Raw genomic sequence first — 23,078 nt, forward strand, 5'->3', positions numbered from 1 at the left:
TCCATCCCTGCACATACATCTGTATTCATTGCCTCAGGTGATTTGTGTGTTTGATTTTCATTGCATAAATCTACACTGTTAGCATATGCCAGAAGTAGTAATAAATGGGGTTCAGTCTGTCAAAAAATAATAATAGTTATGTATAATAATAGTTATGTATCCAGATTTTATGCCCCCTCCCCCATATATTTCCCCCATATATTAAGCCAGGAGTGGGGCCAGGATGGAGTGCTTGACAGCCATACAAGAAATGTGGAATGGGTACAAAGTTACTCTCTGAAAGAGAAATGCTCTTTTTATTTTTTTTAAAGATTTTATTTATTTATTTGACAGACAGAGATCACAAGTAGGCAAAGAGACAGGCAGAGAGGGAGGGGGAAGCAGGCTCCCTGCTGAGCAGAGAGCCTGATGCAGGGCTCGATCCCAGGACCCTGGGATCATGACGTGAGCTGAAGACAGAGGCTTTAACCCACTGAGCCACCCAGGTGCCCCAAGAGAAATGCTCTTACTAGAAGAAATGGAACAGATGTTCAAGAGACTCGATGACCACTTGAGTGATACACAAAAAAAGCCATCAAGTGACGGACATTACCTCTGAGTGCTTTTCAACTCCAGGAGTCTATGGATCAATGACCTAGTCTATTACCAACTCAGAGCACTTCCACATAAATGGAAAAACTGCCCAAAAAGGGGGGAAAAGTGAAATTAATTAGGGGAATAGAATTGAAAAAAATAAAAGTAAAGTTATATTTGCACATGATAAAAGAACATACCTGAAAACCAGAGAGAATCAGTGATAACAGTAATTCAAACAATGTAAGAGGTCAGTGAGATGGCAGAACAGAAATTTAACATACAGAAATCAGTAGTATTAGTATACTCAATAATGATCAATTAGAAGATATATTGATAGAGGAAACCTCACTTACAATTGCAAAAAAGGAAATAAAATATAGTTGATTCTCATTATTAGTGGTACTTATGTTCTGTAAGGGCATCTGTAACACTGAATTTAGCAAATACTGAATTGTTGCCCCTAGTGAAATACAAGGTCAAGTTCCTGCAAGCCTCTGATCACATCGTTTTCACTACCTGATCAGTATATAACCTTCTTTTGTGTGTCTGTTTAAGGACACCTTATTTAATAAATATATATGAACATGGAATTCTCACTCAAAAGCACTGTAATTAATGCCTTAACGAAGATTGTGTTAACGCCCATATTTTTTTCTTGCACTTAGGAATACCAGATAGCACTTCAACACTACACTTGGGGACCATTTTAAACAGCAAGATCACCAACAGTAAGCACAAAAATATGGAAAAAGTGGCATTAAAATATACTATTAAAAGGACACTACTTTAGAGTAGGAGAGCTGAAACAAAGCAGTTGGGTGACTCATTTTTCACTCTGAACATATGCATGTCTACAAAATGTACTGACTATTGATTTTGGAATTACAAATAAAGTTTGAGTAGGTGAATTCACGAATGTGGAATCCACAAATACTGATCAACCATACCTGAAATAAACTTTAAAAATGTGCAAAAACAATGTGAGGAAAACCTTAAAACACTCCTGAAAGACACAAAAGTAGATGTAGACATCTCTTGGTTTTAGATAGGATGGCTTAATGTCGTGAAGATGTTGGTTCTTCTGGAGTTCATTTATTAAAGTAACACACTCCCGATAAAAATAACAGCAAATATTTTATGGAGTTTAAAAAGTTGATAGTAAACTTCATATGTAAAAATAAACATGTAAGAGAAATTAGAAAATACTGAAAAAGAAAAGCTGGGAGGAGAGGGACTTGTGCTAGTTTATAAAACACTAACATCTTTATGCTTATGTGGTGCTAGCACAAGAAAGGACAGACTGATGGAATAGGATAAAATCCAAATAAAATCAAATCCAAAACAGACACGTGGGGGGGGGGATTTAGTGTATTATAAAGATAGCATCTCAAGTCACTGGAACTTTTTAATAACTGATGCTGAGATGATTAATGGCCATTGGAAAACAATAAAAATAGATCCATGTTTCAAACTACATATGAGAATAAACCCCAAATAGATCCAAGTCCTAAATGTAAAAAAATGAAAACATACAAGTACTAGAAGAAATTAGGAGTGAATTTCTCTATAACATGGGTACAGAAAAAGGTTTTTAAACTATGATTCAAAATCCAGAGACAATAAAAGATCGCTCACTTGGCTACATAGAAATTTATTTTTTAAAATGCATTACCAAGAAGGACCATAAGCAAAATAAAAGGACAAATGAGAAACTGGGAGGAAGTATTTGTACAATATATCACACAAAGGGCTGATGTCCTAAAATATAGAGGAATTTTTAAAATTCAGGTGGAAGACATGACCAAAAACCTGGCAGAAAAATAGGCAAAAGATAAGAACTATTCACAAAGATAAAAGAATAGACCTGAAATATGAAAAGATATTTAACTTCACTAATGATAAGAGAAATGCAGATTAAAACTACATTTAGAGGGATGCCTGGGTGGCTCAGTCAGTTAAGCATATGTTTTAGGCTCAGGTCATGATCCCAGGATCCTGGGATTAATCACCACATCAGGCTCCTGCTCAGCGGGAAGCCTGCTTCTCCCTCCCCCACTCCCCCTGTTTGTATTCACTCTCTCACTGTCTTTCAAATAAATAAATAAAATCTAAAAAATTTTTTTATTCAGTCCAGATGTTGTATTTAGCAGACTTCAAAACAGCTACTATAAATATATACAAAGAATTAAAAGAAAATATAGTATTAATGAAGAAATTAATAGGGAATCTCAATAGAAAAATGAATATATTAAAAATGCAAAAGGACCATTCAAAAACTGAGAAGTACAACAAAACCTCTGCTAAATGGACTGTGCACAGCAGAGTGGGGAGAGCAGAAGAATCATTCAACTTGAATACAGGCTAATAAAAGTTACCCAATCCAAAGAAAAGAAAGAAAAAAGGATTGGAAAAAAGTAAAACCTCAGAGACTTATGGGATGATTTCAAGCATTTCAAAATACATAAAACTGGAGTCCTGGAAGAAGAGGAGACAATTTTTTTTTTTAATTGGAGACAATGAAAACTTCCAAAATGTTGTGGAAAACATGAATAAATCAGACAAGTCTAAGTAATCCTAAGCATGATAAATACAAATAAAACCACTCCAAGACACATCATAGTCTAACTGCTAAAAAGATGATAACAAGAAAATCTTGAAAGCAGCCAGAGAAGACCATGTTACATTCAGGGGAACAATGACACAACATCAATGACTTCTCAGCTAAAACTATGGAGACTAGAAGATAAAGGAATGGCAAAGTGCAGAAAGAAAGGGAAAAAAAACCCTATAACAAACAATTATATATTCAGTGACTTACCTTCCAAATTTAAGGTGAGAGGAATACACTTTAGTATATTTGAGTAAACTTTTAACACAGTACCCTCTGACAGATAGCTATAAATTCTGAACAAAATACAAATAATAACTACCCAAACACTCTGGAGAGTGATTTAAGGCAAACAGATTCTGATGTGTTGAATTTCCTATTATTACATATTTTAGCTTGAAAGCAGGCTGAGGTAGGAGATGGTCAGTGCCCCATGTGGAGGCTGACCCTCTAAATGAAAATATGTATTCTTATTGGGTCAAAAACCAGAAAACAGAGTTTGAAGAAACTATAAGTTCTGGAAAGTGCAGAAAGAATCCAAACAAGGAGAGAGCCAGAAACAGAGAACCACAAACTTGGTGTATATAATCTCAGCTCAGATCTCTGACAGACTCCCTAACCACACATGCACAGACAGGTTATAAGATCACCATTCAAGGTTAAAATAATTACACAGAAATTTGAACTGCCACCCAAGAGGCAGAGATTTCCATTTAACAAAGTTCATGTCTGCTTAAAATATCAAGGCTTGTGAGTGATCTTACAGTAATCAGAGTCTCTGCAACCTAAAATGATGAACTCTGGGATACAACTTTAAGTTATTCAGCATATAGCCATGAAAATGTGATTCAGTTTCAAGAGAAAAGGCAATAAACAAACTTGATATGACCCAGATGTTGGATTATCAGACAAACATTTTTTAGTATTTAGTATTTTAAAGTAGCTATTATGGGGTATCTTGGTGACTCAGGTGGTCAAGTGTCTGCCTTTGGCTCAGGGGTTGAGCCCCATATTGGTCTCCCTGCTGAGTAGGGAGCCTGAAAGCACTTGCTATAACTATGTCCATTTTCAGGTAAGGAAAAGATGCTTATAACAAATGAAAAGATAAGAAATCTCAGCAGAGAAACAAACAGGAAATTCTAGAACAAATAATTATAATATCTTAAGTTTAAAAACACTACCAAATAGGCTTATGAACAGAATAAACAGAAGAGTCCATAGATCTGAGATCGACCAATAGAAATTGTCTAGTCTAAAAAAGCAATAAAACAACTTTTTTTTAAAAAGACTCTATCCATTTATCTGACAGAGATCACAAGTAAGCAGAGAGACAGGCAGAGAGAGAGGAGGAAGCAGGCTCCCTGATGAGCAGAGAGCCCAATGTGGGGCTCTATCCCTGGACCCTGGGATCATGACCTGAGCCGAAGGCAGAGGCTTTAACCCACTGAACCACCCAGGCACCCCTAAAATAACTTTTTAATGAACAAAATTTCAGAGAATGGTTGGGCAATACCCAAAAACCTAACCCACGCTGTAACTGGAGTTTTAAAATGAGAGGAGAGAGGGAGAAAAAAATGTTTAGAGAAACAGCAGCTGAAAAATATCCCAAATTTCTTGAAAGACATACATACATTTATAGATTCAAGCTCAGTGAACCCCGTAGTTACAACATTGAAAACCAAATATAAAGAGGAAATCTTGAAAGCTTCCAGGAAAAAATGACACATTCACATAAAGGGGAGCAACAGTTAGATATCCCTGACTACTTATTAGAAGTTATAGAATCTAGAAGGCAGTGGAACAACATCATTAAAATGTTGAAAAATAAAACTTCTCAACCAAAAATTATATATCAAATAAAAATATTCTTCAAAAACAAAATCAAACTAAAGACATTTTCAGATAAAAGTAAACCAAGGAAAGTTATCATCAGAAGTCTTGCACTGAAAGAAACGCTAAAGGAAATTTTTTAGGCTGAAGGAAATATATACAGTATAGAAGATTAGATCTTAAGGATGGAATGACCAGCATCTACGGAATATTTGTTTAAACTGTTTTTCCTCTTAACTCCCTTGATACACATACAGATGTAATACATATGACAATCATGGCATAAATGGCATAACTAGTGGAGTGGTAAATGGGTCTGTTTGGTTGCAAGGTTTCTAGATTTTAAAGAGTTGTGGATTTTAACTTCTTTCTCTCAGCATTTTAATAGGCCAAATAAATAAATAAACAAACATATACATTATCTTAAACTTGATTTATACTCCAAATCCTGGAAAACATTCTTTTCCAGTGTGCTTGATACTTTCACCAAGATAACCCACATGCCTTGATCCTAAAACAAGTTTCAATAAATTTAAAAGAACTGAACTCATACAGTGTATGTTCTTGAACTACAAAGAAATTAAGTGAGAAAACAATGGTAATAAGATATTTATTAAAATGTCAAAAATATTTGGAAATTAAACACATTCCTGAATAATCCATAGCAGAGAGAAGAAATTACCAGGTAAAATGACAAATCCAAAAGTTAGTTCTTTGAAAAAAATCAATCAACCTCTAATTAGTTAGAAAAAAAGAACACAAATGAACACAGAATGGGGTTGTCACTAGAGATCCTACAGACATTAAAATCATAATGAAAGAATATTATGAATAAGTTTTACCTGAAAAATTCAAAAACTAAGAAGAAATTGACCTTGAAAAAGAAAACTAATCAAAACTGATATAAAATGAAGCAGAAAATCTGAATCACCTTATCTATCAAAGAAATTTAATGGGTTATCTAAACTCTTTCCACAAAAGAATTTCTAGGTTGGGATGGTTTTACTGGTGAATTTTTTCAAAAGATTGAAAGAAAAAGTAATACCAATCTTACACAAAATCTTTCAGAAAATAGAGGAAGAGGTAGCACTTCTCAACTTTTCTGAGCCTAGCAAAACTCTAATATCAAAACAAGTGTTACAATAAAAGCAGAATACTGTATAAGTTAATCAAATCCAACCATATGTAAAAAGATGTTACCTCATGACCAAGTCAGGTTCATCTCAAGAATGAAAGATTGTTTTAACAATCAATACTCTGTTGATGTAATTCAATTTTTTGTAACATGAATGATTATCTCACTAAGTGAAGGAAAAATGATTTGATGTAATTCAAGGTCCAGTCATGTTACAAACTTTCAGGAACAAAGAAAAAAAGAACTTCCTCAAACTAATAAAGGGCATTGTTATGTAAATGAGCCAAAGGTGGCTCTTGGGGAGTATTTCTTTACTGCTAGCTGAGACCCATTTGTGCAAGAGCCTGCTACCACCAAATTGAAATTTTTTGCACACCCAGTTATTTTTTAAGAGTCCAAACATATTTTTAGCTATTTAGACTGCCTGCTTTGCATTCCTCATAAAACCTCATTGAAAGCTGTTACCTATTGATGAGATAGGGCCTTGTAGTTATTAGACTCCCAAGTAGCTACTGCTCTTTGAGGAGGTCTCTCAATCAGAGACTCCCTGCCTTGTTGCTGAGCAGCATCACCTAGACACATAAGCCCTCTCTCCAAACTTTCTGTCCCTTTGCAGTCTCCTTGCCTGCCTTCCAGTAGTGGCCTCTTACTCTAAGCCTCTGAGAGGTCTCATGTGAGGGACTCTCATTCAACCCTTTCCAAGTGTCACCCAATAAAATTTGTTGTGTGCAACTGCTTCTTCTGATGATATATTTTTCCTTGATCAGTCCCTGAATCCCGCAAACTCCCTACAGGCATCTACCAGAAAAAAAGAAATCTACAGTTACCATTAATGCTTTACCCTATGACTGGGAACAAGGCAAGGATACCCACTTCCACCATTTCTGTTAAACATTGTACTGAAGCTCCTCGTCAGTGCAATAGGCAAGAAAAAGAAATAAAGCGATTAAGATCAGAAAATAAGTTTTAAAAAATCCATTTGCATAGTTATAATTATTCACCTAGAAAATTCTGAAGAATATTCAGCACTACCATTGGAACTTATATGTGAGTTTAGCAAAGTCACAGAATACAAAATCAATATACAAAACTCAATTATATTTCTGTATAGTGGCAACAACTGAAAATGAAAAGTTTTAAACTAATTTTAAAATAGTGTCCAAAGCTACAAAGTATTTGGTGATAAAGTTAACCAAAAAAATGACAACCTCTACATTGTAAATTACAAAACATTCCTTAGAGAAATTAAGTAAGACCAAAATAAGTAGATATACCATGTTCATAGATTGGAAAAATCAAAATTATCAAGATATCAGTTCTCCTTAACTCTGTCTATAGAGTCAATGTAATTCCACACATCATTCCAGCAGGCTTTTTGATAAAACTAAGATGATTCTAAAATGTATATGGGTATGTAAAGGAAACAGAATTTCCAAAGTATTCTTGAAAAAGAACAACAAAGTTGGGTGACTTAATTTATCTAATTTTGTGGCTTACTCTAAAGTTACAACAAACGAGAGTGTGATATTGATGAAAGAATAGCCATATAGGTCAATGAAAGACAAATATATATGGTCCATTGATTTTCAACAAAAGTGGCAAGGTAATTCAATGAGAAAAGAAATTATGTTCAGCAGATGATACTGGAAATACTAGATATGCATATGGAAAAAAGTGAACATCATTCCTTACATCACATCAAGCCACAGACTGGGAGAAAATCTTTGCAAAACATATATATCTGATAAATATATCTGATATTTAAGATATCAAAGTAACTCTTACAACTCAATAATAAAAAGACAACCCAATATTTTTTACAGGTAAAGATTTTATAGTGTGCTTTACAAAAGGAGACATGTGATTAGCCACAAATACATGAAAAACTCCTCAACATCATTAGTCTTCAGGGATATTCTGATGGCCTTTTTTTTTTTTTTTTTTGGTTAGCTTGGCAAGGCTACAAACCCCAGTTATTCAAACACTAGTCTGGATGTTGCTGTGAAGGCATTTTGTAGATATTATTAAAGTCCATAACCAGTTGGTGTGTCTGATTCAATTAGTTGAAGGACCTTAAGAACAGAACTAATGCTTTCCTGAAGAAGAAGAAATTCTGTCTGTGGACAGTAGCTTTGGCCAGTGCCCAAAGAGTTCCAGCTTGCCCTTCCTGACAGCCTGCCCTAGGCATATCGTTTTAGCCAGACTGGAGAGTATGAAGGTGAGGGGTGGGAAGGAGAATGTCTGGCAGCCCTCCAGAAGACTCTAAAGGAGATAGTTGACCCCACTGAAAAGATGATGTACTTTGATCTTAGGACCTCTAAGAACTAGGGCAGCAATACCACATATCTTGCTAAATTCTAGATCTGCATTCATGGGACTTCCTGGGACATTAGGCTCACCATCTTCTGAAAGAGGGGCTACACAGAGGCATTCACTATTCCAGAAATATTCTGGGGCTAGAGAGCCGACATCAGACATTGGCTCCATCGTACTTCTAACCCCCAGTCTCCAAAGGAGGACTTGTGTCTTACTGGGAGTTCTTCTTCCTTTACTTTCCTGAGGGCAAGGATCTGGAGGACAGTGGTCCAGGAACTTTTAGTTCTGGGACTGCTCTTGGCAGGTTAACTGAATAATGTTCTTCCTTCCATTTCTTTTCTGCATCTCCTCTCTGCTGATCTATTTAACCTTTACCTCATGCCAGCAGAGAAATAACTCATTTGCTGTTTTGTTGTGATTGAGATCAAGCAAAAAACATCAAGGTCCACCAACAGCTCAATTCTCAAAGCACATCTTGCATCTCTGCTCTCTGGGGAATGATCTAGTCTACTTTCTCGTAAATTATCTGTTTTCATGTTTGAGTTACTGTAGACATCTGTGGAGAAGGCCCTGGGGTTTCTACTCACTCACTATCAAAGCTTGGGTATCCAGGCAAGGTGGTGGTATTTAATCAGGAGTCTCCTTCAAGCAGGCCTTCTGTGAACCCTGCAAGAGTGTGTTACTGCAAAACCTTTGCTTAAAGCAAAGGCTGGGGTGCCTTGTGGTCCTTGAGGTGGCCTTCTTCACTTTCAAGTAACTCTGCCTTCATTTGGAGTTACATCCAATCTGCCGGAAGGTGTCATGAGGTTTCAAACTTCTATCTGGGAGTTTTTGGAGGTACAATCTAGCAATCCTGTCCACATTATCAGAAACCTTCATTTATGTTTCTCTGCTTCCAGAGTAAATTTGAACATAAATGATTTGCCTTCTGCCAGGAATCCAAAATTATAATCCTTACATGTAAGTCTTCCCAACATTCCATCCTTTCCTGTAGAACAGACTAGAAATGGTCCAAAGTAAGAGTTAAACCCCAGAGTGGAGTTTTACAACTTTAATATGCCTATAAATTTCCCTGATGAAATAGCAGAAGACTTGGCCCCACTCCCAGAGATTCAGATTCACTGGGCCTGGAGTAGAACCTGGCATTCTGTCTTTTTTAACAAGCTCCTGAGCAGGATCTCAGCAAATTTTATCTGAGGAGCCAGCACCTAAGCAGGCAATCCAAGAGGAAACACTCCTCCCCACTATGCTTCTCCCCTCTCAGGTCTGGGTCTGAGTTCTGAGCACCGTCCCTCCCACTGGGGCCAGGGAAAACTCAAGGGCCTCTAAGACCCAGAGCCAATTTACCTCTTGACTGTCAGACTTTTGATCCCTACAGAAGGTCCTCTGGTCCTGGAGTGAAAACTGTGCCTGCTTCATAGGGTTGTCATGGACAGAAAATGGAGAGAGGGCTTGGAGCAGGGTCTAGGATACAGTGAGAACTCAATAAATGTTAGTTGTTCTATAACCATCATTATCACTGCCTTTGCTACTACCATCTCTCACACTCCCATGGAGAGATGGCAGGGAACTTCCCAAATGCTTCCACCATCATGCCTTGTGAGGAAACCACTCAGAGTAGTCCAGAACCACGTGGGACAAAGGATAATCATGACCTTGGCGTCAATACCAAAATCCTTTTTCCTATCTTCCTCACAGGCACTGGGAGACTTTCCCACGGCTCTCAACCTGTGCTAGAGTATCCCTTGCACTCCTCCCTAGAGTGAACTGTCCTTCCACTAAGAAGTTAGTATCTAACCACCCCTCTCCATGACTTTTTCCTTCCTGCAATCCTGAAATCCCCCTCTGTCATTCCAGGTATGCATGGTGGTCTTACCCTGATCTAGTTCCCTCTTCCCAGGCATCGAGTGGTTGATGGAAGCCCTCATCAAGCCCCCTTCAGAATCAAATTGCTCTAACTCCCCTCAAGATACTGATGACTGTGTTGAGGCTAGTGCCCTTGCTGGTGTTCCTCCAGCAGTCCTTCAGAAGCTCATCAACCTTTGTTCCGGGAAGTGAGTGGCTGGGTCTTGAGACTCTGCTGGCCCATTCACAAAGAGTAGGAAGTCTTTCTCAATGTGGTGAGATGAGCCAAGCACGTAAGTGCTTAATACGTATCTGTAGAATGGTTGGACCTTGGTTTAGGCAACCTTGCTCCTGGGCTTCAAAATTCCCTGATAGGGATGTGCATATTTCAGAGAAATTACTCAATCTAGGCCCCAGCAATGACCAGCATGGGCTATCTGGTGCCTTTCCAGGCAGCCCCTCTGCAATGTGGGAGGCAGGATCTTTCATTACCTAAAGCCTGCAGGAAGACCCTAATCTGTCCTTTCTGATTTGGCCTCTGGCAAAGAGGCCTGTGTATGGCCTAGCCATACATGCCCTTTTACAGGACCTGTAGTCACCAGCTTTTTGGTCCCTACTTGATAATATTTTGCATTGTATATCCAATATCCTCTGGCTAATGTGACAGTTATGGGTGGGCCAGATATACTATCAGGAATAAAATAGGAGATCCCATTGTTGGAGGATTTGGCTAGGTAACACTGTTTGCCAGTACCCCTACTACTAGGCATGATTATCTAAACTGAAAAGGAAGAGATCTACCACTCATAGCGGTTTGCTGTTTGGGGACAACCAATGAGAGAAGGCATCATTCATACTGGGGAGGTGCTCATTTATTGATTCCTCAGTAGTTAACCCATCTGAAACTGGCTACTCAGGATAAGGTCAAAGTGACTACACCTTACTTCACCCAGCCTGTTAACCTTTCCTCTGACTCTGCAGATGGATTTGGATAGAGTGAGGGCTTCATACACATTATCAACCACTTTTTGCAGCCTGAACCTTCACATCACTCTGCATGGGTGTCTGGTGGGAGTTTCTGAGTCCTGAAAGGGCCTGGGGGCCCAGCTTCCTTGTGTGACAGAGACCACAGGGACACAGTTTAAATGCATGTAAGAATCCACCTCCAGTGCCAGCCTAACTTGACGGCAGTGGGTACCACTCCTTGCCTCAGTTTCCCCCTTTGTTGTTGAAATTCAATGAATTAATTTACAAGTGCTTTGCACAGTGTGTGGCACAGAGTAAGCCCTGTGAATGTGGTATCATTCCCACCAGAGTTCATGTTTTTTCAGCATCCCTTTCTAAGCAGGTTTCATTCTGGTAGGATTATTATAAAGTATCTTGCATGAAAAGAGCAAGCCTTAGTTCAAAAATTGCAAAGCTGTCAGTCTGTTTGATATTTCTGCAAAATTCTGTGCTTTCTTTTTAATAGGTTAGAGACACAACAGAAACCTGTCAGGTTCACCGTCTCCCATTATAACCCTGGAGGAACTCAGGGGACATGTGGGACAGGAGATCTGGTTAGAAAGATAGCACCTGATCACAAAAGGTGGTCACTGTCTTTTTTTATACTGAATTGTGTTGACACTCTTATGAGGAAAAAAGTTGTTCATAAACCGGTATAAAAAAGGATAGCCTTGGGGCCCCTGGGTGGCTCAGTGGGTTAAGCCTCTGCCTTCGGCTCGGGTAATGATCTCGGGGTCCTGGGATTGAGCCCCACATCGGGCTCTCTGCTCAGCAGGGAGCCTGCTTCCCCCTCTCTCTCTGCCTGTCTGCCTGCCTACTTGTGATCTCTGTCAAATAAATAAATAAAATCTTTAAAACAAAAAAAATTCTCATAACTAAATAAGAAAACAATAACTCAATTTTCTGAAAATTGACAGAGAATTTGAACAAATAAAATATATGAATAGCAAATACAAATGAGAGGATTATTATCATCATTAATCACTAGGGAAATGCTAATTGAATCACAATGAGATTCTTTTACCTGCCTATTAAAATACCTAAAAATTAAAAAAATTGTTTTAAAGTTGGTCACTGGTGAAGAGCAAAACAAACTCACCATATAACCTTGAACTAGTTGCTCCCCCACTCTGTGCCTCAGGTCTTTTCTGTACAGGGGGTCGTGTTTAAGGAATGGGGTCTGATACTCAGGAGATCTGCTACAGCCAATGATTCCACAGAACCTCCTAGGTCTCCCTCCTATGATCCCTTTCCCCCTTCTTCTATAACCCAAACAAGCATTAACAGTAACTGCGGAGCCCGTGTAACACACAGGCTGTGAGCTCTTAAAGGGCAAAAGAGAATGGTGGCAGTACCCCCTTCTCCAAAGGGGAGGTGGAAGCCAGTGTAGGGAGTGGGTGGAACAGAGAAGGGAGATGAAAAGGAGAGAGAGGAAGAAGAAAGAAAGGTATAAAGATTGAGAGGGGATAAAAAGGAAGAAAGAAGGAGGGAGGGAGAGGCTGAAGAAAAAGAGATAAATCCTTTATTTAGCCATTGGTAGGAAATCAGAATTCAATAGAGATGAAAAATCCAAAAGCCGCACTTCACAAAGAGTGAAATGGAAATGTAAAATACCCTTGTCTCCGCTAAAATAGATTATTCATTGCTCTGTGTCACTGCAGATGTGTGCTGTGTCCACTCACAGATAAGCAGGATACACTTGCATGATTTAAATGTCACCCAGAGGCTGTGAATAATAAACTGCGTGAAGTCAGTCCAGAGGGTCTGAATCACTTTCCCCAGGCACTCTTACTTCATCAGCCAAGTCTCCACTCAGGGTTTGAAATTTTAAGTGCTTGAAACTTCTTGTTGTGCTGTCTCATTACTCCCGGTGAAATCAGGGTCAAAACAAACCATATTCCCCTCATCAGCAGCTTTCAAACACCCCCATACATAGGGCCATTTCATCATCATTTCAAATAAGTTAGATATTTGTCTCTGTCCCCCTGAGAATTTTAATGTCCAGCATTGAAAAGTGTAAGATAATAGCTGCAGGATGAAAAGCAAGTAAGGTGGTTATTGATGTGTAGGGAAAGACAAAGACCTTCTTCTGGAATGGCATCAGCTGAAATTTGAGTATTATTTACTTTTTAAGGCATTTGACATATATCACCCCATTATCTATCTGATAGATGTAGATATAGTACATTCCTGGAGCTTGGTACTCAAAGCTAGGATTCACATATTCAGCAAGTATTTACTGAGTTGCTACTACGTGCCAGACTTTAGGCACTGAAAGGTATAATAATAAACAAAGAAGGGGCATCTGTGTGGCTCGGTCAATTAAGCATCTGCCTTCGGCTCAGGTCATGATCCTGGGGTTCTGGGATCAAGCCCCATGTCAGGTTCCTGGCTCAACTGAGTAGATTCCGTGTTTGAACGAGTCTCAATCTGTTTATCCCTTCATCTACTGATGGACATTTGGGTTATTTCCAGTTTGAAGTCATTATAAATAATATCATTTAAATAGTCATTATAAATAAAGCTGCTATAAACATGGGTGTACAAACCATTTTGATGACTCATGTTTTAATTTTTCTTGAGAAAACATCTAAGACTAGAAATGCGAGGGCATGACCTAAGTGTACATTAAACTTCACAAGAAAGTACCATATAGTTTTCCAGAGTGGAGGTTTCATTTTACGTTCTTACCATCCATGTATGCATGTTCTACATCAGCCCAAATTTAGGACTGTCAGTCATTGTAATGTTAATTGTTCTAGTCAGTGTGTAGCAGTATTTCATTGTGGTTTTAATTTGCATTTCTAACTTGTAATTGGTGATTTTTTTAGTAATGACACTGAAGACTTTTCATGTGTGTATTTGCCATATAGCAAAATGTCTGTTCAGATTTTTCCCATTTTTTAATTGGGTTATCTTTTTTACTGTTGATTTGTATAAATAGTTACATGCTTTGGAAGTGAGTCATTTATCAGGTATATGTATTGTGAATATTTTCTGTCTATACATTTCCTTTCAAATATTTATTAAAATAATTTGACTTATGGAAAAGTTGCAAAAACAGTCTAAAGAATTTTACATTTAGTCTTCATCCACAACCCATAAACAATTTTACCATGTTAACAAAATGTTAACAATTTTACCATTTACCATTTTCACTTTGTCTCTAACACACACACACACACACACAGATTTTTTTCTGAATGATTTGAGACTGAGTAACAGAAATAATGCTCCTTTATCTCTAGTACTTAAATGAGGATTTTCTAAAAAAAGAAAAAAAATGCCCTCTTAACCACAGTACAGTGATCAAAATCAGTAAATTAACACTGACAACCAATTATCTAATCTATACATCTTGTTCAAAATTTATCATTTGTCTCATGATATCTTATCCTATGCATTATGGTGGTAGTTTTGTACTGTGGTTCACCTCACCTTAAATTTCCTGTGTGGGCTTAGAGAGCAGCTGAGATTTATATTGATACATACTCCAGTTGTTTTACCACCATTTCGTAAAAATGAATTTTCTTTCTTGACTGAGTGCCATGGCACCTTTATTAAAAATCAGTTGGCTGTATATACATGGGGAGGGTTCTGGAATTTCTACTTTCGTAGTACTTTCTAGTTCGTTCTTATGCCCATACTGTACTCTTGTTAATTGTTGTAGGTTTATCCTAAGTCCTGACAGGTAATATAAATCCTCCAACTTTATTTTTTTTTTCAAGGTCATTATGTCTAATCTAGAGTCTTTGGATTTCCATAAAACTTCAGACACCAACTTTTTCAAAATAAAGTCTGTTGGGGTTTTGATTGGGATTTCAGGAAATTTGTAACTCAGTGTTTTGGGAAAAAAATTTAAAATTATTGAGATTTTGGGCGCCTGGATGGTTCCATTGGTTAAGCATCTGCCTTGGGCTCAGATCATGATCCCAGGGTTTTGGGATCAAGTCCCACGTCTGGCTCCCTGCTCAGCGGGGAGTCTGCATTTCCTTCTGCCCCTTACCTCACTCATGGGCTCTCTCTTACTCAAAAATAAACAAACAGGGGCGCCTGGGTGGCTCAGTGGGTTAAGCCTCTGCCTTCAGCTCAGGTCATGGTCTCAGGGTCCTGGGATCAAGTCCTGCATCAGGCTCTCTGCTCAGCAGAGAGTCTGCTTCTCCCTCTCTCTCTCTCTGCCTACTTGTGATCTCTGTGAAATAAATAATAAAATCTTTAAATAAATAAATAAATAAAGTCTTTTAAAAGATTATTGAGATTTCATAAGAGTATACCATAATGTAGTGTATCTTTACATTTATTTACATCTTTAATGTTCCTTAGCAATGTTTTACAAGTCTTACACGTAGTGTTAGATTTATTCTTAAGTAATTAGGTCTATGATGCTATTGTAAATAGTACTTCTAAAATTTCATTTTCTGGTTTTTGTTGCTAGATATATGTAAATACAATTGAGTTTTTGTATATTAAATTTGCACCTTACAATCTTATTAAATTCACTTATCTAATTTTTTTTTAGTTTAGGTTTTCTACCATCATGCTCTCTTTGAATAATGACAGTTACCTTTTTCTCCTCTTTATGCCATTTGTTTCATTTCTTCTTTTCCTGTGTTGTACTGGCTAGGACTTGCAGTACAGTGTTGAATAGAAGTGCTAAAACTGAACATCGTTGCCGTATTCCTCAGATTTAAAATTATCTCAGATTTCAAATTAAGCATATTGTTACCTGTATGCTTTTCTAACATGACTTTTATCAACTTGAAGAAGTTCCTGTCTATTGCTCATTTGCTGAGTCTTCCCTCCTCCCTCCCTCTTTCTTTTCTTCCTTCCTTCTTTTCTCCCTCCCTTCCTCCCTTCCATTATGAATGAGTGTTGAATTTTGTGACATTAACCTTATATCCTGAAAGTCTAAAATACTTACTATCCAGCCTTTAAGAAAAAGTTTCTGACCTCTTCTCTTGATTAGAACATAAAAATGTTGGTTCATAGTATGCATCTCAGTGTGGATCTAATCAAGAGACAGAAGCCGCATAATAATTTAAACAGGAGATTAATATGAAGATTATTAAACATAAGATGTAGGAGGGTCTACAGGGCACTACATGGCTGAAAGAGAGTAACCAAGGAAGAACAAACTTGGGAGGGGGATTACCCTCCCCAAGGCTCGCATTTAGACCTTATTGGAGCTGGCGTCATAGCAGTGAAATAGATGGCAGGGAAGTCCTCTAGTTTGCACAGGCCTGAACTGACCTGCAGTTGTGGGGTCAGCAGGAAGCAATCCCCAGAATGCAGGCAAGGTGAGCCACGAGAAGTGGCTGGCCACACAAGAAGGAGTTCAGAGAGAGTGGGAGCACCAGTATGAGTAGGAGCCCAGAGCTGTGGTGCTTCTGTCAGGAGGGTTGTGGCACCAGAGAGTCCTAAGAGACAAATCTGGGACATGTGGAGCTAGGGAAGCAGAGGGAGGGGGAACCCAGTGCAGGCAGAAGGGAGAGGGAACCCAGTGCACAAAGGTGACCCTCAGATCGGGCTGGGGCTGGGACACAGTCAAGGAACTGTGTGTTCTAGGCATGTGGCTGAAGCAGAGCAGCCATGGACATCCTCGCATGTCCACTCAGTAGTGCAACTGCCAGGAATGACAGTAGAGTCCCCTCCTGCTTCCGTGTGGTTCCAGCATCCTCTATTGAGAAAGCCTAGCACCATGTTCCCTGTAAAGAAATGCTTAAAGTTATTCTGTCGAGTAGGTACTAAAGGGTAGACTTGGAGCTGAGAGGTGACGTTTTGGTAACTGACATAGTGTTGTTGAAGGATGGAATATCCTACAAGTATTGGACCCACACAATATTCTATTAGATGTTCCTGGAATAAAAGTGACAAGTGGGTACCTTTTTATATCAGATGAGGAACCTGAGTCCCACGTTAAATTAATTGCTCAAAGTTAGAGATTTGGGGTTAAATTGTCTAGACCAATGTATTAGTTGAGAATGAAAACATTTGAAACTATCAAAAAAAAAAAAGAGTAGGCATCATATATGTAGCAGGATTATGCATTCTAGGCTTTCAATGAATTGAATGAACCTCAGTGGGAAATGTTTGCAAGTCTCTAGAATAAATATTATCATAACTCAAATAAAAAGGCAAGCAGACTAGGGGAAATATTTTCATCAAATAAAGCAGGGGAAAGTCTTTTGTCAGTATTGCACAAAAAGCTCATGAAAATTGAAAGGAAAAATATCAACTTTAATGTAAATGGGCCAAGGAGATGAATAGATGATTCACAAAGAGGAGACCCAAGTAGCAAACAGACTTAAGAAAATGTTCAACTTTACTACCTCTTATTGAGATGCAAATTAAAACAATAATTGGGTACAATTTATGCATGACATTTGAAAAATAAAATAGAATGTTGCTGAAAAAACTGGTGAAACTGGTAAATGATTGATAGCAATAGAAATTGCTAAAACTTTTCTTGAATTTAAATGCTTATATCTCTGGAATATATCCTGGGAATATAACCTAAGAAAATAGTTACACAAAATAGGAAAAGGTGTTTCCTGGCAGTCAGCTAAAGGATTGGAAAATGGGAAATAATTTAAATGTACATAAGAAGGTCATTAACTGTGTAAATCATTCTATTAATTATATAATTCATTTGGCCATGATCATGACCAGTGATAAATAATTTGGACATTGACCAAAAATCACTGGAAACTAACACAGCAAGATAAGCTATTTCTCAATACATGACGCTAATTAATTATAGAATAACCAAATTGTATTTACATGTTAGTATCACTGTGAAAGAGAATGATGTGTATGTGAAGAAACATTAGAACATAATATAAAATGTAAATTTAATTTATTGACTTGATATTTAAGTTCTATTATTAATATAATTTTGCTGGGCAACAGATCTTTAAAATGTAGCAACCCAAAAAATTGAATTTAAATGAAAAAAAATTTTTAAAATAAATTACTAAGAAAAAAGAAAGAAAGAAAGAAATATAAAATAATTTTATATTATTTTATATTTTTTATTTTATTTTTTATATAAAAAGAAAATTATATAAATTTTATAAATTTATTTTATAATTTTATATTTTATAAAATATATAAAATTTATAAAATATATAAAATATAATTTTATATTTTATAAAAATTATATAAAATTTATATAAAAAGAAAATAATCCAGGTATGCTGAAAAGAGAATAGCTGAGCAAGAATCCCCTCTTTTCTACCTGATGTACTACTATCAAGTCAGCATTATTTGTCTTGACCTTTTTGGCAGGTTTTGTGGAGACATGTCATCCTGAGGCTTCACATATATTGAACGAGGTCAGCTAATCAATGCCTCTACTCTCTGTACTAGAGTGGCTGATTATTTTGGACCCTTAAAAGGACCCTTTTGGACCCTGGTACAGAATCTTGCATGTGTTCCTATTACATTTTTTCTTGGTCTGTGTATCCAGCCCATCATTAAAAGTTCTCAACGTTTTTTTGGATCCTGATTTACATTCCTCATTTGCTGCATTTCTTGACTGCATGTTAGTTGTACATGCAGAATAACATACAGAATAATTTCTGTATATTAAAGTATACAGAAGACTCCATCTGTTTACCCAAGGCCTTGATGAAAATGTTGACCTGAGGAGCCCTGAACCCCAGGGCACGTCCCATCTAGTGATGAGCTCCTCTGATGACATTTGTGTCATAATTCACTGAAATAGCCTTGCATCCAGGACACATTTGCCAGCTTTAACAATTAGAAAAGGTGATTGTCCTTTTGTAGGTGGAAAATGAAGGCTTTAGGCTTACAGGAAAATTCAGGTGATTCTTCTGGGCCAGGACCAGGCTTGGTTGTGATAGGGACCAAGTTTGCCCTGGGTGTTCAGTGTCTGTCACCTGGACCTTTGCCCCTGTCAATTCTACATGCCCCTCCTGTGGCATCCATGCCATCGTACCCTTACTGGTCTCCAGGGTCATCAAATGCTTCCCTCAGTCACATGTTCCTGGAGTTATTTGCATTTTAAAAAGGATCAGAGTTTCACCTGGATGGCTTAGTGGGTGGAGCATGAGACTCTTGATCTTGGGGTAATGAGTTCAAGCCCCACATTGGCTCAGAGATTACATAAAAACAGTGGCAACAAGAACAACAAAGTAAAAGATATCAAAATTTGAAAATAAAAATGAAGTTCTGACGGTGGAATTCCAGACATTGATAGTTAGATAGAGATTTGACTGGTCAGAACGAGGGGCTTCTACCTTTTCTGGGATGGCCTCTGAGACTCCAGAGCCCCACCTGACTTTCTGAGAGAGAGGCAGCAAACTCGACTGCCTGCAAGGCTGACCTGAAGGGACATCTCCAGCAGACAAAGTAGATTAGATCCCAGGGCACCACAGCCCTCCTTAGGCTCTTAATGATATTTGGATAGAATTTACAAGTCTTCACATCTCCTTAATTCAACTTTATTTTCCTTCTATTTTGCCAGCTTCCAGGTAAGTGAGGAAAATAGACCATCAACTTCATCACCCGAGAAGCAGGCAAAGTGGCCTTAGAAACTGAAAACTACTGCTTCTCCCACCTCGGGGCCTTTTCCCTCTGATAACTTTGCACTGACTGAGAGAATTCCTGCTGGGGAAGTTGATGCATCATCATTGCTTCTCATGAGAACTTCACCTGCCTCTGAATAAATATTTAATTTCCCAAAAGCCCTTACTACAAATTGCCTTATCATTTGCCAAGGATCTAAACCATCTGCCAGAGCAAGCCCACACTCTCCCCCTTACTGATAACTGGGCTTATCTGTTTGCATTTCTACTTATCATCTGCTAGTCTGGCTCATCTCCTTATCAGATTGTGTGTTCTTTAACACACTGGACACCATATGGCCCCCAGCAGAAGAGGCTGAGTTGTTGCCCGCCTATAGGCACAATTTACATGACTTTCAACCCTGGTCTGTAAATATCAAGTCCCCAGTACATCTGAAATTTATTTGGACTGGGCAGATTTTACACAATTAGAGTAGGAAAAATTTCTTTCCTCCCCCCAATTTTTAAAATCAAAATATATAATAGGCATCCAGATTAAATAATGAACTATATATTTACACAGCAAATCTGAAAGAACTATTGCTAGAAGTAACATCACTGAATCTTAATTTGGGGGGAAAAAGCAAATCCCAGACTACATAGACCATAATCACACTTTTTCTAAAATTTAAAAACAACTAAACCTACATCTTACTGGGGAGTCCCCTAAGCCACACCTGTCCATGCTCATGCTCGAATTCAATCCCTCTGGGCACAGCTAGTTTTTATCCTTTTATTTCTCTGGCAGTGAAATCACAGGCAAGTAGAACTTGTCGTCCCAGTTTCCCCAGGTCCAGTTTTCCTCAGCTCCTGAATCCTGGGTGCCACTCTTTCCCACATGGACCCCTCTTCATTTCTTTAGTAAGTACTGTCTGAGGCTGAAGCAAGCTAGGATTCACCTGGTCCTCCCCCACCCCGATATCACTTGCCTGGTTGGAATTAGGAAATGGTGCCTTCTCCATAGCTCCCTCCTCCTGAGGTCTCCCTATTCTGGCACAAGGCTTTAGGTTTCTGAGGATCCCTCTCCTGGGTCTCTTGGTGCCATGGACCTCTTAGGACACCCACTAACTCATCTGGGATTGCTTGGTGCTGACTGTATTCTCCATTTTAACAAAGGATTGCTGTCCCTTCCATGCTGTGCCATACACACCTGGTTGTACCTCAGATGAAACCTGAGCAACAGGACAGATCCCCAGAGGCCACCCCACTTAGTGACCCTTTGGCCAAATCTGGACCCTCTTTCCTGACAGCCCAGAATCTTGCTGCTGGATGCCTTTTGCAGGCCATTTCACAAATATATCCCCTCCAGGTCCTTTCTGCTCATTTCTGGTCTCAGTTTATCTGTACCTTTCAGGTATGGAAAGTTCCTCAGTAATAACTATTGTCACACATATCATTTCCTAAGGGCTAATTATGTCCCCAGTCTTGCCATTGATGCTCTACCTTATTTTGTCAGATTCAGGACACTTCTCTACTTCATTTTATAAGTTAATTTTATAAGGTCTTGTGTCCCCCCTCAGATCTGAGGAATGGTCTGCATTTCAAAAACAAAGTCCAAAGGGATTTTTCACTTTCAGGATTATGTGTTAAAATTGTCTCATGGTAACTACTACTTTCTCCAAATCAATATTTAGGATTCCTTTGAAGCTCTGAAATGTTTCTGGACAACAAATGATAACCATCTGCTTCCAATCTTCCCTTCTTTTCCTACAAAAAAACAGCTTTAACTTGTAGTGTAAATTATTAGGATTAGAGAAAAGAAAGTATTTCCTGACAATAGGGCTGCAGAAAAATTATACAAGGTAACTGATGTAACCTGGAGAGTCTGTGGATCAAGGATGCCAAAGGTTTGGATGAGGCATAGTCTCATGAATTATGTTTTCACTTGTGCTAGATTCACTTCAGATTTCTTCCAGAAACCCAAATAATAAAATAAGAACTCTCCTCTCCTCCAGCTTCCCTGGGTTCAACTCCATTTTGTTGATTCACCACTTCCATTTATTTGCTTTCCCACTATCAGAATCCCTTGAATCTGAACAATTAAACCTGACATTTCCTTGGGGAAATTTTTCTGGGTTTTGCTTTCTTCCTTTAAGGTGTGTGTGTGTGTGTGTGAGAGAGAGAGAGAGAGAGAGAGAGAGAGAGAGAGAGAGATTGATTCTAATTCTTTATTTCCCCAGTGAATAATGTACACTTGATCCCTCCAAGTATTGAATGAACTCAATAAGTTAAGCCTTCTAAAGACAATCTGCTCCATGAATAGACAATTTAATAGGTATGTTCAGGAAATACCATGAGCTCCAAGTCCTCTAATTTTCAGGCTGCTGTGGCATCTGCTCCTGCAGTTTCTTCCCATAAGGGTGTCAGCTATGGGGACCTGGAATCAGGTCCAGATATCATCCCAGACAAGAAGGCTAGGTTCCTTCTGGGACCTGTTCCTGCAATCCAGAACCAAAGAGTGAGGGGGAGGTGAGTTTAGGTTTTCATCCTTGATGAGGAGGTGTGTACTTAGAAATATGGTTTCTGTGGGGAAATTGAGTCTGGAGAAATGTGGAGGATTTGTTAAGTTCTTTTCTCCAACAGGAATTTAAGTTTCTTTGGCTGGATTGGTGGGTTTTAATGTTTAGGTCAGGGAATAGGGTGGTGTCCGTTCTGGCAGAAGGGAACAAGCCTCTGTAAGGAGAATACACAATATCCATAAGAGAAATTTGTTTCTAAAACCCTCCCTAAATTGCAAGCAAGTTAAAAAATATATATTCCCACCTTTAAACTCCAGACTCCCAGATCTCGGCACAGTCCTCATCCAGTGTGGATTACATTACTGGTAAAAACATCCCAGGAAGAGTCCAAGGTGGTGGCTCCTGGTTAGGAGAGAGTCCAGAGTTGACAGGCAGACTTTCCTGTTTTGTTGCTCCTGGCTCGCCCCCTTTTCCCCTGGAAGGGATGCTGATAGGAATGGGCAGCTTCTGCCTCTTCCGGGACCGCCTTTGAGACTCCAGAGCCTCACCTGACTTTCCCAGAGAGAGAGAGAGAGAGAGAGAGGAAGGCAACAGACTCCTTCTGCCAACCGCAGAGGAGGGTCCTGGGGCCAGAGCGCTGGGGCGAGAGTGAGACCAGAGCTGTTGCCCAGAACCCGGAGGGAGCGAGGAGGAGACGCTTTGCCAGACAGAGGCGC

Source organism: Martes martes, assembly GCF_963455335.1.
Source record: "Martes martes genome assembly, chromosome: 9".
NCBI lineage: Eukaryota > Metazoa > Chordata > Mammalia > Carnivora > Mustelidae > Martes > Martes martes.